General features: G+C 41.5%; 1 protein-coding gene and 1 non-coding gene across 13 annotated transcripts in view; one reads left to right on the top strand and one right to left on the bottom strand.

The window, feature by feature from the left end:
* The window catches only part of Eif4g3 (eukaryotic translation initiation factor 4 gamma 3), a 212,997-nt gene that overhangs the window by 7,825 nt on the left and 190,510 nt on the right, over positions 1 to 14,662 (top strand). The gene's annotated exons all lie outside the window — the stretch shown is intronic.
* Positions 4,816 to 4,922, bottom strand: LOC125355758. The gene has a single exon (XR_007211697.1). It is a non-coding gene; the product is annotated as a U6 spliceosomal RNA (small nuclear RNA).

The raw sequence follows: 14,662 nt of genomic DNA, 5'->3' as shown, positions 1-14,662 counted from the left end.
CCAGGAGTTTCAAACTCCTCAGCTGAAGTTTCAGCATTTTAATTACATTTGGAATTTGTCACTTTAAAACAACTAATTGACAGGGAATAGTTTTGTACTTTTTTGAGCCCAGTGTATACTGTCTGACTCAAGAATTTGCATTTTTTCCATAGAACATAAGATCCACAAAGGCAGAGATTTTTGTCTGTTTTGTTCACTGTACACCTGCCAGTACTTAGAACAGTGGCTGGCATTTAGACAGTAGGCAGTCAAATATTCTTTGAAGGAAATGTTGATTAAGGTGGAGTCTGGGGATCAATTTTAAGATCAGTTTTAGGGGTTGAGCGGTTAGCTTAATGGTATTGCACTTAACTACCACATGTATAGGCCTGGGTTCCATCCTTAGCTCTGGAGGAAATTCAGTTTTAGGGTTAGTAGAGATTTAGTATTCAAACTTACTTTTAGCATTTAAAACTGTCCTAAAATTGTTTTGTACTAATATGTAACCACAATAAAAATAATTTCTTCTTTTGTTTTTTGCCATACTGAGGATCAAACTCAGGTCCTTGGGTAGCAAGAAGCTCTATCTTTGGCCCTTGTAATTTCCTTTGAGATAGAATAGCATTTACTCAGTTTACAAACCTGAAATGACTGACTTGTTTATAAAGTACAGATAGATACTGAGTATTAGGGTTGGTGTAAAGTCTAAAGAGGAACAACATTTAAGGTTTTTTTTTTTTTTTTTTTTTCGCTAGTCCTGGGACTTGGACTCAGGGCCTGAGCACTGTCCCTGGCTTTTTTTTGCTCAAGGCTAGCACTCTACCACTTGAGCCACAGTGCCACTTCTGGCCTTTTCTGTGTATATGGTGCTGAGGAATCAAACTCAGGGCTTCATGTGTATGAGGCAAGCACTCTTAACTACCACTAGGCCATAGTCCCAGCTCAGCTCTGGTTATTTTTGAGACACAGTTGGTTATTTTTGAGACAGAGTTGGTTTTTGCTGAGGCCAGCTTATACTGCAATCCTTTTATTTGTGCTTCTCAGTGTACTAGGATAACAGGCTTGTGCCACCATGCTTAGTTTTTTCTGCTGAGAAAAGGCATCTTGCAATCCTTTTTCTTTTGCCTTGACCTATACCAGAACTATGACTCCTCTTTATTTCAGTTTCCTGCATAGCTGGGATGACAGGTTGACAGGTGCATACCACTACACACTACACCCAGCTTTTCATTTAGATGGGGTTTGGTGAGCTTTTTGCCCAGGTTGGTCTTTTAACTGCTGCCTCCTGAGTAGCTGGTTACACACATGAGCCACAAGTGCTTGGCCAGAAAGTACTTTTTTTTTTGGTTGGTTGTGGGTCTTTTGGGCCTGGGCGCTGTCCCTGAACTCCAGTACTCTACCATGTGATCCATAGCCCCACTTCCGGTTTTTCTGGCGGTTAATTGTTAAGAGTCTCATGGACTTTTCCTGCTCAGGCTGGCTTTGAACCGTGATCCTCAGATCTCAGCCTCCTGAGTAGCTAGGATTACAGTTGTGAGCCACTGGCACCTGACCAGAGGGTACTTTTGAACAATCAATTTGGGCTATAAATTAACTTTTGCTTCTTGGGAATATCCTTTCAGCTTTGGTATATAGCTCAGAATAATATAATGAAACCTTAGAGAGAGGCTCAAACTTTTATCAGTGAACAAAAAGTTTTTGAGTTATTATGCTTGTAACTTCTTATAATATTGAAACAATGTAACAGCAGTTTCCCCCTCTTGCTTATTATCCTTTTGAATCCATCTTCATCAATATGTTCAAGGATACCAAATTAAAAAAAAGACTAGTGGCAAAAGTGGTATTTGTTAGTTATACTTTGTATATACATGTAGTGTCTCATTGTTTTCCGGAAGTGTTACTGATCCAAGGAGTGAAGAATGAAAAGGGGAAACATCATAAAGGGTGTTGTCCTTAACATTTGGGGCTAGGAAGCTGAAATGAAGTATGGGAGAAAACAATTTTGGAATGACAAGGGGAGAAAAGTGGTGGAAATATTGAGTCGAGCCAAATTTGTACGGAATTATTTTTGGGGCCAGTCCTGGAACTTGGCCTTGGACTCAACCTGAGCACTGTCCCTGGCTTCTTTTTTTTTTTTTAATTAATTTGTTTATTGTTAAAGTGATGTACAGAGGGGTTACAGTTTCATGAATAAGGCAGTGAGTGCATTTCTTTTTTTTGGGGGCCAGTCCTGGGGCTTGGACTCAGGGCCTGAGCACTGTCCCTGGCTTCTTCTTGCTCAAGGCTAGCACTCTGCCACTTGAGCCACAGCGCCACTTCTGGCCATTTTCTGTATATGTGGTTCTGGGGAATCGAACCCAGGGCCTCATGTATACGAGGCAAGCACTCTTGCCACTAAGCCACATCCCCAGCCCCCTGGCTTCTTTTTGCTCAAGGCTAGCACTCTACCACTTGAGCCACAGCACCACTTCTGACTTCTTTTTGGTAGTTAACTGGAGTTAAGAGTGTCAAGGGCTTTCCCATAGGGGCTGTTTGATTGCAGTTTGACCGAAGTTTGAGGTAACTAGGATTACAGGTATGAGCCACTGGTGGCCCACTCAGTTAATTCTTTCTGGAAAGAAAGAATCAGTAGCTCTCTCTGTGTGTGTGTGTGTGTGTGTGTGTGTGTGTGTGTGTGTGTGTGTGTATCATCACCACTGTTTTGGGGTTTGAGGGAGGGGATTTCCCATCCCTCCAAGAGTCCACCACTTAGAGGCAGTCTCAAGCAAAAAGATGGATTTATTGGGGAAGCAAAAAGCGAACTCACTGGCCAGGGATGCAGCACAGACTCGGGAGCTGAAACTGCCACAGTAAGAAAGTGGGCTGATTGGCCAGGGACACAGTGTGGACTTGGGTGCTGACACTGTGACCCTGAGCAGTCTTCAAATTGGGATAGCACAGATGTAGGGGCTTGATGCAGGGGTAGAGCAAGCAACATACAAGTCAAGCAAGCTTGGCACAGATGTAGGAGGTTGAGGTGGAGGTAGAGCAAGCAACAAACAAGTTAAGCAAGCCATTTATAGAAGCAGAATTTTGGGGTCAGGTTGACCTAATCTATTCCCCCCAACATTTCCTACCATGTTTGCCTAGTCAAGATGGAATCAGCTGTACTCCCTACAACAATCACTTTACCATAAAATCCAAAGCACATAGTCAACAGAAGCTCTACTGAGCAAATAAACTAGGAATCAGATATGTGAAAAATGCTATTGGCATTTACATCCCTGCTTCTCAGAAGAGGCTCACACTTAGCAGTGCTCCTTGATTCTAAGACTTTTGTGTTGAGATGTACAATATGATGAATAATAGATTAAAATAGTTTTTATAACATAAGAGCATTTTATTTCAGAAGTGTGTTTCTCTATGAAGAGGCCCCCAGTAGTGCAAGAACAAATAGGATTTAGTGATCCTATATTTCAGGGCAGAGAGCAAAAGTCTGCTATGTCATTCTGTCCTCAGATAGTTCCATCAAAAAACCTCACAGTATTCTATCTGTCAGTGCTGTGCAAGAGAAATATAGTGCAAGCCATGTAGGTAAATGCTGCATTTAGCAGTAGCCACGTTAAGAACAGGTGGGATTTTTAATTTTATTTAACCCAGATATGCAAAATATAGTAGTGTCCCAATTGTTTTAGACGCTTTATTGAGATTTAAATATTGTGTCAGCCATCTAGAGTGTACATATCAGTGGTTTAGTAGATTCAAAACCATTTGCAAATTGTACACTATCACTAGAACGTTGTTTTAATCACTCTCAGAGAAATACATTTGATCCTCTTTCCCCAGTGCTTCCTGCTCTAAGCAATCTATTATTCTGGACATTCTATATGAATGGAATGACTCAAAATGTGTTTTTTTAGTTATTTCCTTCAGGATAATATTTTCAAGATTCATCCATGTTGTAGCATGTATCAGTGATTTTTTTTTTCTGTGAAGTAATATTTCATGTACCACATTTTCATTGTGCATTTATTAGTGGATATTTGGTTGTTTTCAACTTTTTGGCTTGTTTGATAGTGAATCATCAAAAAGTTGGATAAGGTTTTTGGCTATAAATGTTGCTGTGAGCATTCATAAATATTTTTGTGTGAGGATGCATGTTTTAATTTTTCTAGTATATATTTAGGAGCACAGTTGCAGGGTTTTATGAGGAACCTCTAAACTGTTGTCTAAAGTGGCTGTGACATTGCGCACTTCTATGTATCAGTGTGTGAGAGTTCTACTTCACTTCCTTGGCAATACTTGTTATCTGGCTTTTATGACCGGCCTTAGTAGTGGTTGGGAAGTGATATTCCATTGTGATTTTGATTTGCATTTCCCCAAGGGCTAATGATTTTAACAGCTTTTCATGTGCATATTGGCTGATTGTCATCTGTAGAAAATTGTCATGCAAATCTTTGTCTACTCTTTATTTTGGAGTTTTTATTTTTATTTTCTGGTGCTGGATATTGAACCCAGAGCTCCCCCCTCCCCCTTCAAGCCTGTCCTGGGGCTTGAACTCAGGGCCTGGGCACTGTCCCTGAGCAGCTTTTGTTCAAGGCTAGCACTCTACCACTTGAGCCACAGTGCCACTTCTGCCTTTTTCTGTTTATGTGGTACTGAGGAATCGAACTTCATGCATGCTAGGAAGCACTCTACCATTAAGCCACATTCCCAGCCCCCAGATATTTCAGCTAAACATGTCAACTTATGAGTACAACACATCTTGGATCAGTATTGCTCCTTTTATCATTCTCCTTCCAACTGTCTACCCCATCCTTTCAAATTTCCTGGTTCAGTTTTCATGTATATTGAGTGAAAAATATGGAATGCTTCACAGATTTGCATGCCATTTTTGCTTAGGGGCCATGCTAATCTTCTCGGTATCTTTCTAATTTTAGTATGTGTGCTACTGAAGGGAGCCCAGGAAGTGGGTCTTAATTAACCTCTGTAACATTTTAATGACATCAAGTATCTGATCTGATTAACATTGTTGAATCTTAGAGGATAATGTAGTCAGGTAGTGTGATCGATATTACTTGTTGGTCTTTCTTTGAGATATTAGAATTTGGAAAAAAACAAAAAACCCAGAAAACTCCGGGCTGGGAATGTGGCCTAGTGGCAAAAGTGCTTGCCTCGTATACATGAAGCCCTGTGTTCAATTCCCCAGCACCACATATATGGAAAATGGCAGAAGTGGCACTGTGGCTCAAGTGCCAGAGTGCTAGCCTTGAGCAAAAAGAAGCCAAGGACAGTGCTCAAGCCCTGAGTCCGAAGCCCAGGACTGGCAAAAAAAAAAAAAAAAAAAACACCTAGAATTTGGAAGCAGTCCAACTTCTTGAGGTAACCTATGTTTCAAAAGCAGACAGGCAGGGCTGGGAATATGGCCTAGTGGTAAAGTGCTCGCCTCATATACGTGAAACCCTGGGTGGGAAGTGGCCTTGTGGCTCAAGTGGCAGAATGCTAGGCTTGAGCAAAAGAAGCCAGGGACAGTGCTCAGACCCTGAGTTCAAGCCCCAAGACTGGCAAAACAAACAAACAAAAAAGCTGGCAGAATTCTTAACCTTAGCTTTTATTCCCTTTTATGTTTATGGCGTGGGACCACTTGAAGTTTAGGTGAGGCAGTGAGAGCCAAATGTTTCTTGGAAACAGTGATTTCATTCTTGAATGTCTGAAAAATCATAAAAGATCCAGACAGGTAACTATGTCTCAGCTTATTTCCTCTGGAGATATTGTAGTCAGTAAAGTTACACAAGGCTGTTGAAGGGTGTCATCATGGATCATGAGATAGTTTTCTAAGTTGGGAGTTTGGAGATTTTCTGGTCCAACTCCCTTCCCCCTCTTTCCTTTGCTCCAGAAGTTGAGGAAGGGAGGGGTGACTTGACTATGCATCAGGTTTTTGCCAGCTTTGATTTGAGATGTTTAGTGGCATTGACCTAGTAGAATAACCAAAGGTCCTCTTTTGGATAGTAAATTATTGTCACCCCACCTGGTCATACCAGCTTAGAAAATTAGGCTTCTCCATGCTATTTGTAAATATATTACTGAAATGCCTTGTGAGATTACTTTTTATACTTCTTTGGAACTAATTTGTATTTAATTTTGTATTTTTTTAAGGTGTGAAAGTCTTTGAGCTTGACAAGTGAACCTAAATAGGAACAAAATGTCCACTATTTTTTAAAATACAAGACTGTATCTTGAGCTAATTTTTGTCTTACAAGTTAACAAATTAGTAACAATTCTCTTGCCTCTTCTCTCCTATTCTTGTGTATTTTCCCTATGTTAACACCCTCAACCATAGTACACTGTAGACTTTGACTTTTACCCGTTTTTCATCTCATATTCTTATTTGTTTTGTTTTTGTTGCCAGTCCTGGGGCTTGGACTCAGGGCCTGAGCACTGTCCCTGGCTTCTTTTTGCTCAAGGCTAGCACTCTGCCACTTGAGCCACAGCGCCACTTCTGGCTTTTATCTATATATGTGGTGCTGAGGAATCGAACCCAGGGCTTCATGTATAGGAGCCGAGCACTCTATCACTAGGCCATATTCCCAGCCCCAATCATCTCATATTCTTGTAGTATTCTTTCTGACTTTGTCTTGTGCTGTTGATCAAACCCAATGTTTTATAATTAACAGGGTTCTGTACACTGAGCTATGTCTTCAGCCCATACACACACTCTCCCTCTCCTCTCTCTGTCTTTCCCCCACTCTCTCCCCCTCTCCCTCTCCGTCTCCCTCTCCCTCTCCCTCTCCCTCTCCCTCTCCCTCTCCCTCTCCCTCCCCCTCTCCTTCTCCCTCTCCCTCTCCCTCTCCCTCTCCCCCCCCCCCCCCCCCCCCCGCTCCCAGTCTTGGGGCACTGTCCCTGAGCTTCTTTGGTTCAAAGCTAGCATTCTACCACTTGATCCACAGCACCACTTCTGGCTTTTTCTGTTTATGTGGTACTGGGGAATTGAACCCAGGGCTTCATGCATTGCTAGGCAAGCACTCTACCACTAAGCCACATTCCCAGCCTCAGCCCATACTTCCTTTATTTTATTTTATTTATTTTTTGGCCAGTCCTTGCATTGAACTCAGGGCCTGAGCACTGTCCCTGGCTTCTTTTTTTTTTTTTTTGGCCAGTCCTGGGCCTTGGACTCAGGGCCTGATCACTGTCCCTGGCGCCTGATCACTGTCCCTGGCTTCTTTATGCTCAAGGCTAGCACTCTGCCACATGAGCCACAGCTTGGGTTCTGTACACTGAGCTATGTCTTCAGCCCATACACACACTCTCTCTCTCTCCTCTCTCTCTCCCCCTCCCTCTCCCTCTCCCTCTCCCTCCCCCTCTCCTTCTCCCTCTCCCTTTCCCTCTCCCTCCCCCCCCCCAGTCTTGGGGCACTGTCCCTGAGCTTCTTTGGTTCAAAGCTAGCACTCTGCCACATGAGCCACAGCTCCACTTCTGGCCATTTTCTATATATGTGGTGCTGGGGAATTGAGCCCAGGGCTTCATGTATACGAGGTAAGCACTCTGGCCACTAGGCCATATTCCCAGCCTCCCAGCCCATACTTTCTCTTTAGTTATTTTCTGTATAAGTGTTGTCTTTCATTACCTTGGTACTTGTTTTTGTAAGTGGGGGATTGGATTGAGCATGTTAAGCACGGGCTGTACCACTGAGCCTGAGTGATATAAAACTTACTGATAAGTAACTATAGGATGTGCTTCAGCTTGTATTTGTTCAGTGTTTTCTCATGAAAGAAATGAAGTGTTAAGACTTTCTCAATATACCATATATTGTATCAAGAAGTTAATGTGCTGATGATTAGTTGATTAAAATTGGTGTCTGCCATTCTCCTATACAGTTACTGTTTTTCCCTTTATGATCAGTGAGTATTTTGTGGTGGATACTTGAAGACTTAGAAATAATAGTATTGGTGGATGTTGTTTGCTACATGTAAATTTGGATTTGCTTAATTGTGATTCTTTTTCTCTGTTGGTTGTGAAGACTGTAAGGAAGAAATGTCTGTCCATCTATCCATCCTTCTGTCATCTATTTTATTTTACCATTGTCATGGACTCTTGGGTATATATACTGTTGTAGGATTTAAAATGCAGAATGATCATTGGTCTCTTGCTGAAATTGCCTATCAGGAGTTTCTTCAGTTTTAATTAAGTTGATTTCCTGTGTTTTCAACTAGCCATTCAACCATTGTTTTTAATTTAAATTTTTTTTATTTTTATTTTTTTGGCCAGTCCTGGGCCTTGGACTCAGGGCCTGAGCACTGTCCCTGGCTTCCTTTTTTGCTCAAGGCTAGCACTCTGCCACTTGAGCCACAGCGCCACTTCTGGCCATTTTCTGTATATTTGGTGCTGGGGAATTGAACCCAGGGCCTCATGTATACGAGGCAAGCTCTCTTGCCACTAGGCCATATCCCCAGCCCTAATTTTAATTTTTTAAAAGCATTTCTATATTGTCTGGCACTGCAAGATGTTTCAGACTTACCTTTTATTTTTTTCTTTCTCAGTCCCGAAATTAACCACTTCTTCAGTAAACCTTGGTTCTTTTTATTGGACTGAGATTAAGATGTATGTTGATCCTAGGTAAGCCTATCAGTATTACTAACATCATTGCTTTAGACCCTTTCGTGTGTGTGTGTGTGTGTGTGTGTGTGTGTGTGTGTGTGTGTGTATGTATGTTGGTTGTGGGGCTTGAACTCAGGACCTGGGTGTTGTCCCTTAGCTTTTTTGCTCTAGGCCAGCACTCTTATCACCTTGAGCCACAGCACCACTTCTGGTTTTCTGGTGGTTAATTGGAAATGAGAGTCTCATGACCTTTCCTGCCTGGGCTGGCTTTGAACCTCAATCCTCAGATCTCAGCCTACTGAATAGTTAGGATTACAGGCATGAGCCCCCAGTGCCCAGCTAGACAGGGTTTTTAAAGGTAAATCCTTTTTGCTCTGAGAAGTGACTCTGAGTAGAAAATACTCCCAGGACAAGACATAGTTTCAATGAGTACATCAGGTTGCTTTGCTTCTCTGTCTCTCAAAAATAGTAGTAATTCAGATTTTATTCACTTTTCATTCCTTTCTTTGTAATTTAAATAGGGTAATATCACTGTGTGATTTAAGTCCCTTGACTTTTTTTGTGTTATTGGGAGTACCTTTTCCTTTGTGTGAATATGGATAACAATACTGTACCTAGGTTCCCAGGGTATTGCCACCAATATATGACAAGTGATGTGTTAATCTACTTTGTGAAAAGGAATAGTTCAGGACACTTAAGGTGTTTCTAGCTAAGGCTGGTGCTTCTTAACCCTTCAGTAAGAAAACTAGCTTGCTGACAATAGGGGGTTTTATAGGCTTGTGAAACCCAACAGCTTTCGGCAATGCAAACAATGGCAGCTGTCTTTTGCTGGCTTCTCTCTTGTTGAAAGTGTAATGAAACTGCTTCTCCCAAATGGCTTCCCCTGCTGACTCATCTTCCAGCCTCTAAACACTTGTATTATTTAGCACTATTATTGCTGTGGAAGTGAGCATAAAGAGATCCAGAGTCTTAGAATGTGAGTGTCAGAATGTATCTTGGAATGTCCTCTCAGCTTTTTTTTTCTGTTTTATTTTTGCATTAACATACATTTGCAATATGATAGGGTGTGATTGTGATAGGAAATCCTCTAGCTTAACAACCTTTCTCAGGTGGCCTCAACTATATGAAACTTATCAGTGTTGACCAGATACTACAGGTAGTAGGTATAAGAGTTAGTGATACTACCATTCAGATTGGCATTAGAATGTTCTGAATGAATGAGAAATTTTTTTCTGTCGAGAAAACACTGAGCTCTAGAACTTTCTAGTCACACTGAAAAAATAGCGTCATTCAGGAAGTGGCTAAAAGTGATTTGGTGCAGAAACAGGACATATGAATGAAATGTCTATTATATTTCAGGAGTGTGGAAATAGAAGGCAGAAGAGAGTGGTCATTCTTCCTGTAAGTTTTCCTTTTTTTTTTTTTTTTGGCCAGTCCTGGGCCTTGGACTCAGGGCCTGAGCACTGTCCCTGGCTTCTTCCCGCTCAAGGCTAGCACTCTGCCACTTGAGCCACAGCGCCGCTTCTGGCCGTTTTCTGTATATGTGGTGCTGGGGAATCGAACCTAGGGCCTCGTGTATCCGAGGCAGGCACTCTTGCCACTAGGCTATATCCCCAGCCCTCCTTTTTTTTTTTTGTTGGTCGTGGGGCTTGAACTCAGGGCCTGGGCCCTGTCCCTGAGCCTTTGCACTCAACCACTCTGAGCCATGCCACTTCCAGTTTTTGAGTGGTTAATTGGAGGTAAGAGTCTCAGGGTCTTTCCTGCCCAAGCTGGGTTTGAACTTCAGTCCTCAGATCTCATCCTCCTGAGTAGCTAGGATTATAGGCATGAACCATTGGTTCCCACTTCCTGTAAGTTTTAACATAAGTAGGAAGTTGATTTGAGAAAGAAGTGGGAAATAATGGATTATTTAAGAATCAACTTAGTGGAGCCTGTAAATGAAAGTGGCAGGTACTAAGTTTGAGTCCCAGTCCTAGTCCCAGTCTCAGACCTGAAAAAAAAAAATCCAAATAAGAAAGGAGCAACTTACTTCCAAGTATATATACTGATTTGCCTGACACATTGCAAATGTGACTTACTACTTTAAAGTTAGCTGTTAACTGGGTTTTTTTAGTTTGTTTTTTGAGACAGGATCTTTCTCTCCTAGCCAGGCCAACTTGAAACTCACTAGTTATCCCAGGCTGGCTTTAAACTTGGGATCCTTCTGCCCCAGTCCCGAGTGTTGAAATTACAGGCAGCCTTACCCATGAATTTTTCATTCAATTAAAACCATTAGAATTATTATTGTTGTTACTATTATTATTGCTATTATGTGTGGTTTTGGGGTTTGAATTCAGGGAATTGTACGGATAGCTAGGTACTCTAGTCCTTTTTTTTTTTTGGCAAGGACTTACTTTAGTGTAACAGGGCTAAATAGGAAGAAATAGACAAAGAGAACCATTTTCTGCTCCCATTTCAGGAAATAGGCATTAAAGGTTCAAAATGACAACTCCTGTCTGTAGCTTTATAATTTTTGAACTGGGAAAATACATGTGGTCATGTCATTTAGCAACTCCTAATCCTTAGACAATGGTTTATGTTGGTAAGATGGGCAAGGCAGGTAGCTTTTAGAAGTTTTCTAGATATATCCTTTTCTTTTCCCTGTCTCTCCCCATTTATGAAGAGTTTCCAGATTTTTACTTTTTTTTTTTTTGCCAGTCCTGGGTCTTGAACTCAGGGCCTGAGCACTGTCCCTGGATTCTTTTTGCTCAAGGCTAGCACTCTACCACTTGAGCCACAGCGCCACTTCTGGCCTTTTCTGTATATATGGTGCTGAGGAATCGAACCCAGGGCTTCATGTATATGAGGCAAACACTCTTGCCACTAGGCCATATCCCCAGCCCACTTTTGGCTTTTTGGTAGTAATTGGAGATAAATGTTTCACAGATTTTCCTGCCTTGGCTGGCTTTAGATTGAGATCCTCAGATCTTAGCTTCCTGAGTAGCCAGGATTACAAGCATGAGCTACTGGAGCCACTGTCACTCTGCTTCGGTATTTGCCATTTTAAACAAAGTAGATTCATATAAATTCTTCCTATATTTTAAAGGAAAAAAATCTTTTTTTCTTTTCTTTTCTTAGGGCTTGAATTTATAGCCTGGTTGTTGTCCCTGAGCTTTTTTTTCTGTCGGTCATAGGGTATGAACTCTGGGTCTGGGCATGGATCAAGGCTAGTGCTCTACCACTTGAACTACAGCACCACTTTTGGTTTTCTGGTGGTTAATTGGAGGTAAGAGTTTCCTGGACTTTCCTGCCAGGGCTAGCTTTGAATCATGGTCCTCAACTCTCAGCCTCTTGAGTAGCTAGGATTACAGGCATGAGACAGTGACACCCCGCATCCCTGAGCTTTTTTACTCAAAGCTAGTGCTCTACTAGTTGATTTAGTCACCCACTTCTGGCATTTTTGGTAGTTATTTGGTGGTAGGAGTTTCAAGGGCTTTCTTGGCCTGAGCTGCCTTCAAACTGTGATCTTCATATCTCAGCCTTCTGAATAGCTAAGCATGTGCCACCAGTGCTTGGCTGAGAAAGCACATTTAAAAAGCACTTCCTGAGTCTCCTAATCTTGTGATTTTCTAGTAGATGTGGTAGAATGGGAGTTACTTTTTTTTAGTTTACTTTCTAGTCTTACTTTTCAAGTCTGACCCTTTTAATGTTTATTAAAAAGAATAGATTTTCACAGTCTCCTATCTATCCTGCCTCTTAACCACCTTTGATCCCTTTTAATCTTAACCACAATTCTGCACAAGTACCTTTTATTATACTTTGAATGCATTCTTTACCCAAGTGTAATTTTTTAACATCAGGTACCATTCATTTTGAAAATAAGTGGTTCTCTGGGTATGCAAAATTTTCAAATATTGACATATTTAATCATACAGTATTTAAAATCACATTAGCAAGCTGGTTGCTGGTGGCTCACACCTGTAATTCTAACTACTCAAGAGGCTGAGATCTGAGGATGGCAGTTCAAAGCCAGCCCAGAGAGAAAAGTCTGTGAGACTAATCTTCAGTTAACCACCAGAAGAGCTCTAGCCTAGAGCAAACAAGTTCAGCGAGGGCACCCCAGGCCTTGAGTTCAAGCACCGAGACTGACAGTCCCCACCCCCCCAAATCACATTAGTAGTGTAAGTACAGTGTTATAAGAAAAACGTTTTAGAAAGCTCTAAAGTTTTGATAGTAGATCCTGACTCATTGTGACTGTAAAGTCTTAATTTGCTTGTGACTTTATCAAACATAGTAAATCATATTCATTGTTCTCAGACAGTAAGGAAAATTTAAAATTACACATCTTCAACAGGGGATTAAGGGAGTGAAAAGGGCTTTTAAAATATTTTTTTGTTAGCATATATTAGTTCTACAGAGGAATTTTCTTGATAAATTTCCACACATCATCTAAAAATCTATCTCACCCCCTCTGTCACTTCCTCCTCCTTTTCTTCCCATTTCCATTTGCAGCAGGTTTCAAATCTACTTGGAATGTATTTGTCCTCTTTCATCCTTGTTGTTAGTTAAGGATTGGGAATGTTGCTCAGTGGGAGAAAGCTTGCCCTGGATTTAGTCCTTAGCACCAAAAAACCCCAAGCCTCCAAAACAGCATAAAAAATGTACTTGTCTAACATAAGTTGAAACTTAACTAATTAAGCTTTGTGTTCCTTAAACAGTAATAGTGCCTATTTCACATTGTCATTGAGTGGATTTCCTCAAGTTTGCTTTCATGACACCATGAGAAATAGTTTAAAGTAGTACTTTTATTATAGAAATTGCTTTTTTAAGTATATTTTAAATAATTTAGCTGAGTAGTTTATTACGCACATCTGTTACTTGAGATAGACTTTCCTTTTTAAAGTCCTTGTCATCTTGTCCTTGCTCACCTGGCTGAGCCCCAAATGGCTGCTACTACAGTAGGGTAGGCATAGTATAGAAGTTGGCTGCTGTAACTCCTGTGAGGAAGCCTGGGGAGAGTCCTAGATCAGACTCTCTTAACTAGGGCTGTCACAGAATTGGGCTTTTCTTAAGAAAGAATTTCTGCTGGTAGGAGGAAATGCCACTGAGCACTGGGTTTTACAGCCTGGTCAGGGAACCAGCCCTTTTCTGCAGCAGTAAGAAATCTTAGCAGATGCTTTCCTTCATGGAGCAGGATTGACTGTCTGCAGAAAGCAACAAGGCTTTCTGTGATGACAGCGATGTATCTAGTGATGGCAGAAGTATCTTGAATGATGTTGGTTTCTGGCATAATTGGTAAATTTACTAGAGTGCAGATCACCATTTGAGGATGAAGTGGGTTGTGAATAGTGGTGGAGAGCTAAAAAGGTCTTCCCTGTGAGCAGCTTGGGCAGGAGTTGTGCTAGCCTACAGTGTTAAGGTGAAAATATGGGGAGTTGTCTGAGTAAAGAACTGAAAGATGTGGTTTGTGTCCTTACCACTTCCCAGACTCAGTGCACTGCCATTTGGATGGGGCTTATCTGTGCCTGACTTCTTGTCCTTTCTGCCTGTGGCTAGGGGTTAGTATGATGCTAGAATACCAGAGTCTGCTACTTAACAACCAGAATAAGGTGTAGCTGTATGGGCAGGAGCATACTGCTTCATTTCTTTTTCAGTGTGGTGAAGAGAAAAAGCTTTAGTGTTTTTGTATTCCTTAGGCTGGTCTTGAATTGGACTCAAATGATTCTTCCTTAGCCTCCTTCATAGCTAGGACTATAAATATGTGGCCCTATGCCCATCTTGGCTTTTATGTTTTTTTGGGGGGGGGGAGGGTGTTGTCATTGTTTTTTGTTAAATTTCTTCCCCAGCCAGGTGTTGGTGGCTCATGCCTACAATGCTAACTACTCAAGAGGCTAAGATCGAAGGATTGTGGTTCTAAGCCAGCCTGGGAAGAAAGGTCTCTATGAGATTCTTCAATAAACCACTCAAAAACCAGAAATGGGCTAGCCTTAAGCACAAAGAGGCTCAAGGACAGTACCCAGGCCCTGAGTTCAAGGCCCACAACTAATCCCCCAAAAATCCTTTCCCTAGAAAACTTCTATGTGATCATTGTAAAACACACACACACACACACACACACACACACGCACAC

The sequence above is a fragment of the Perognathus longimembris genome, chromosome 7, assembly GCF_023159225.1.
Source record: "Perognathus longimembris pacificus isolate PPM17 chromosome 7, ASM2315922v1, whole genome shotgun sequence".
Taxonomy (NCBI): Eukaryota; Metazoa; Chordata; class Mammalia; order Rodentia; family Heteromyidae; genus Perognathus; species Perognathus longimembris.
This window is presented reverse-complemented; position numbering and strand designations above follow the sequence as displayed.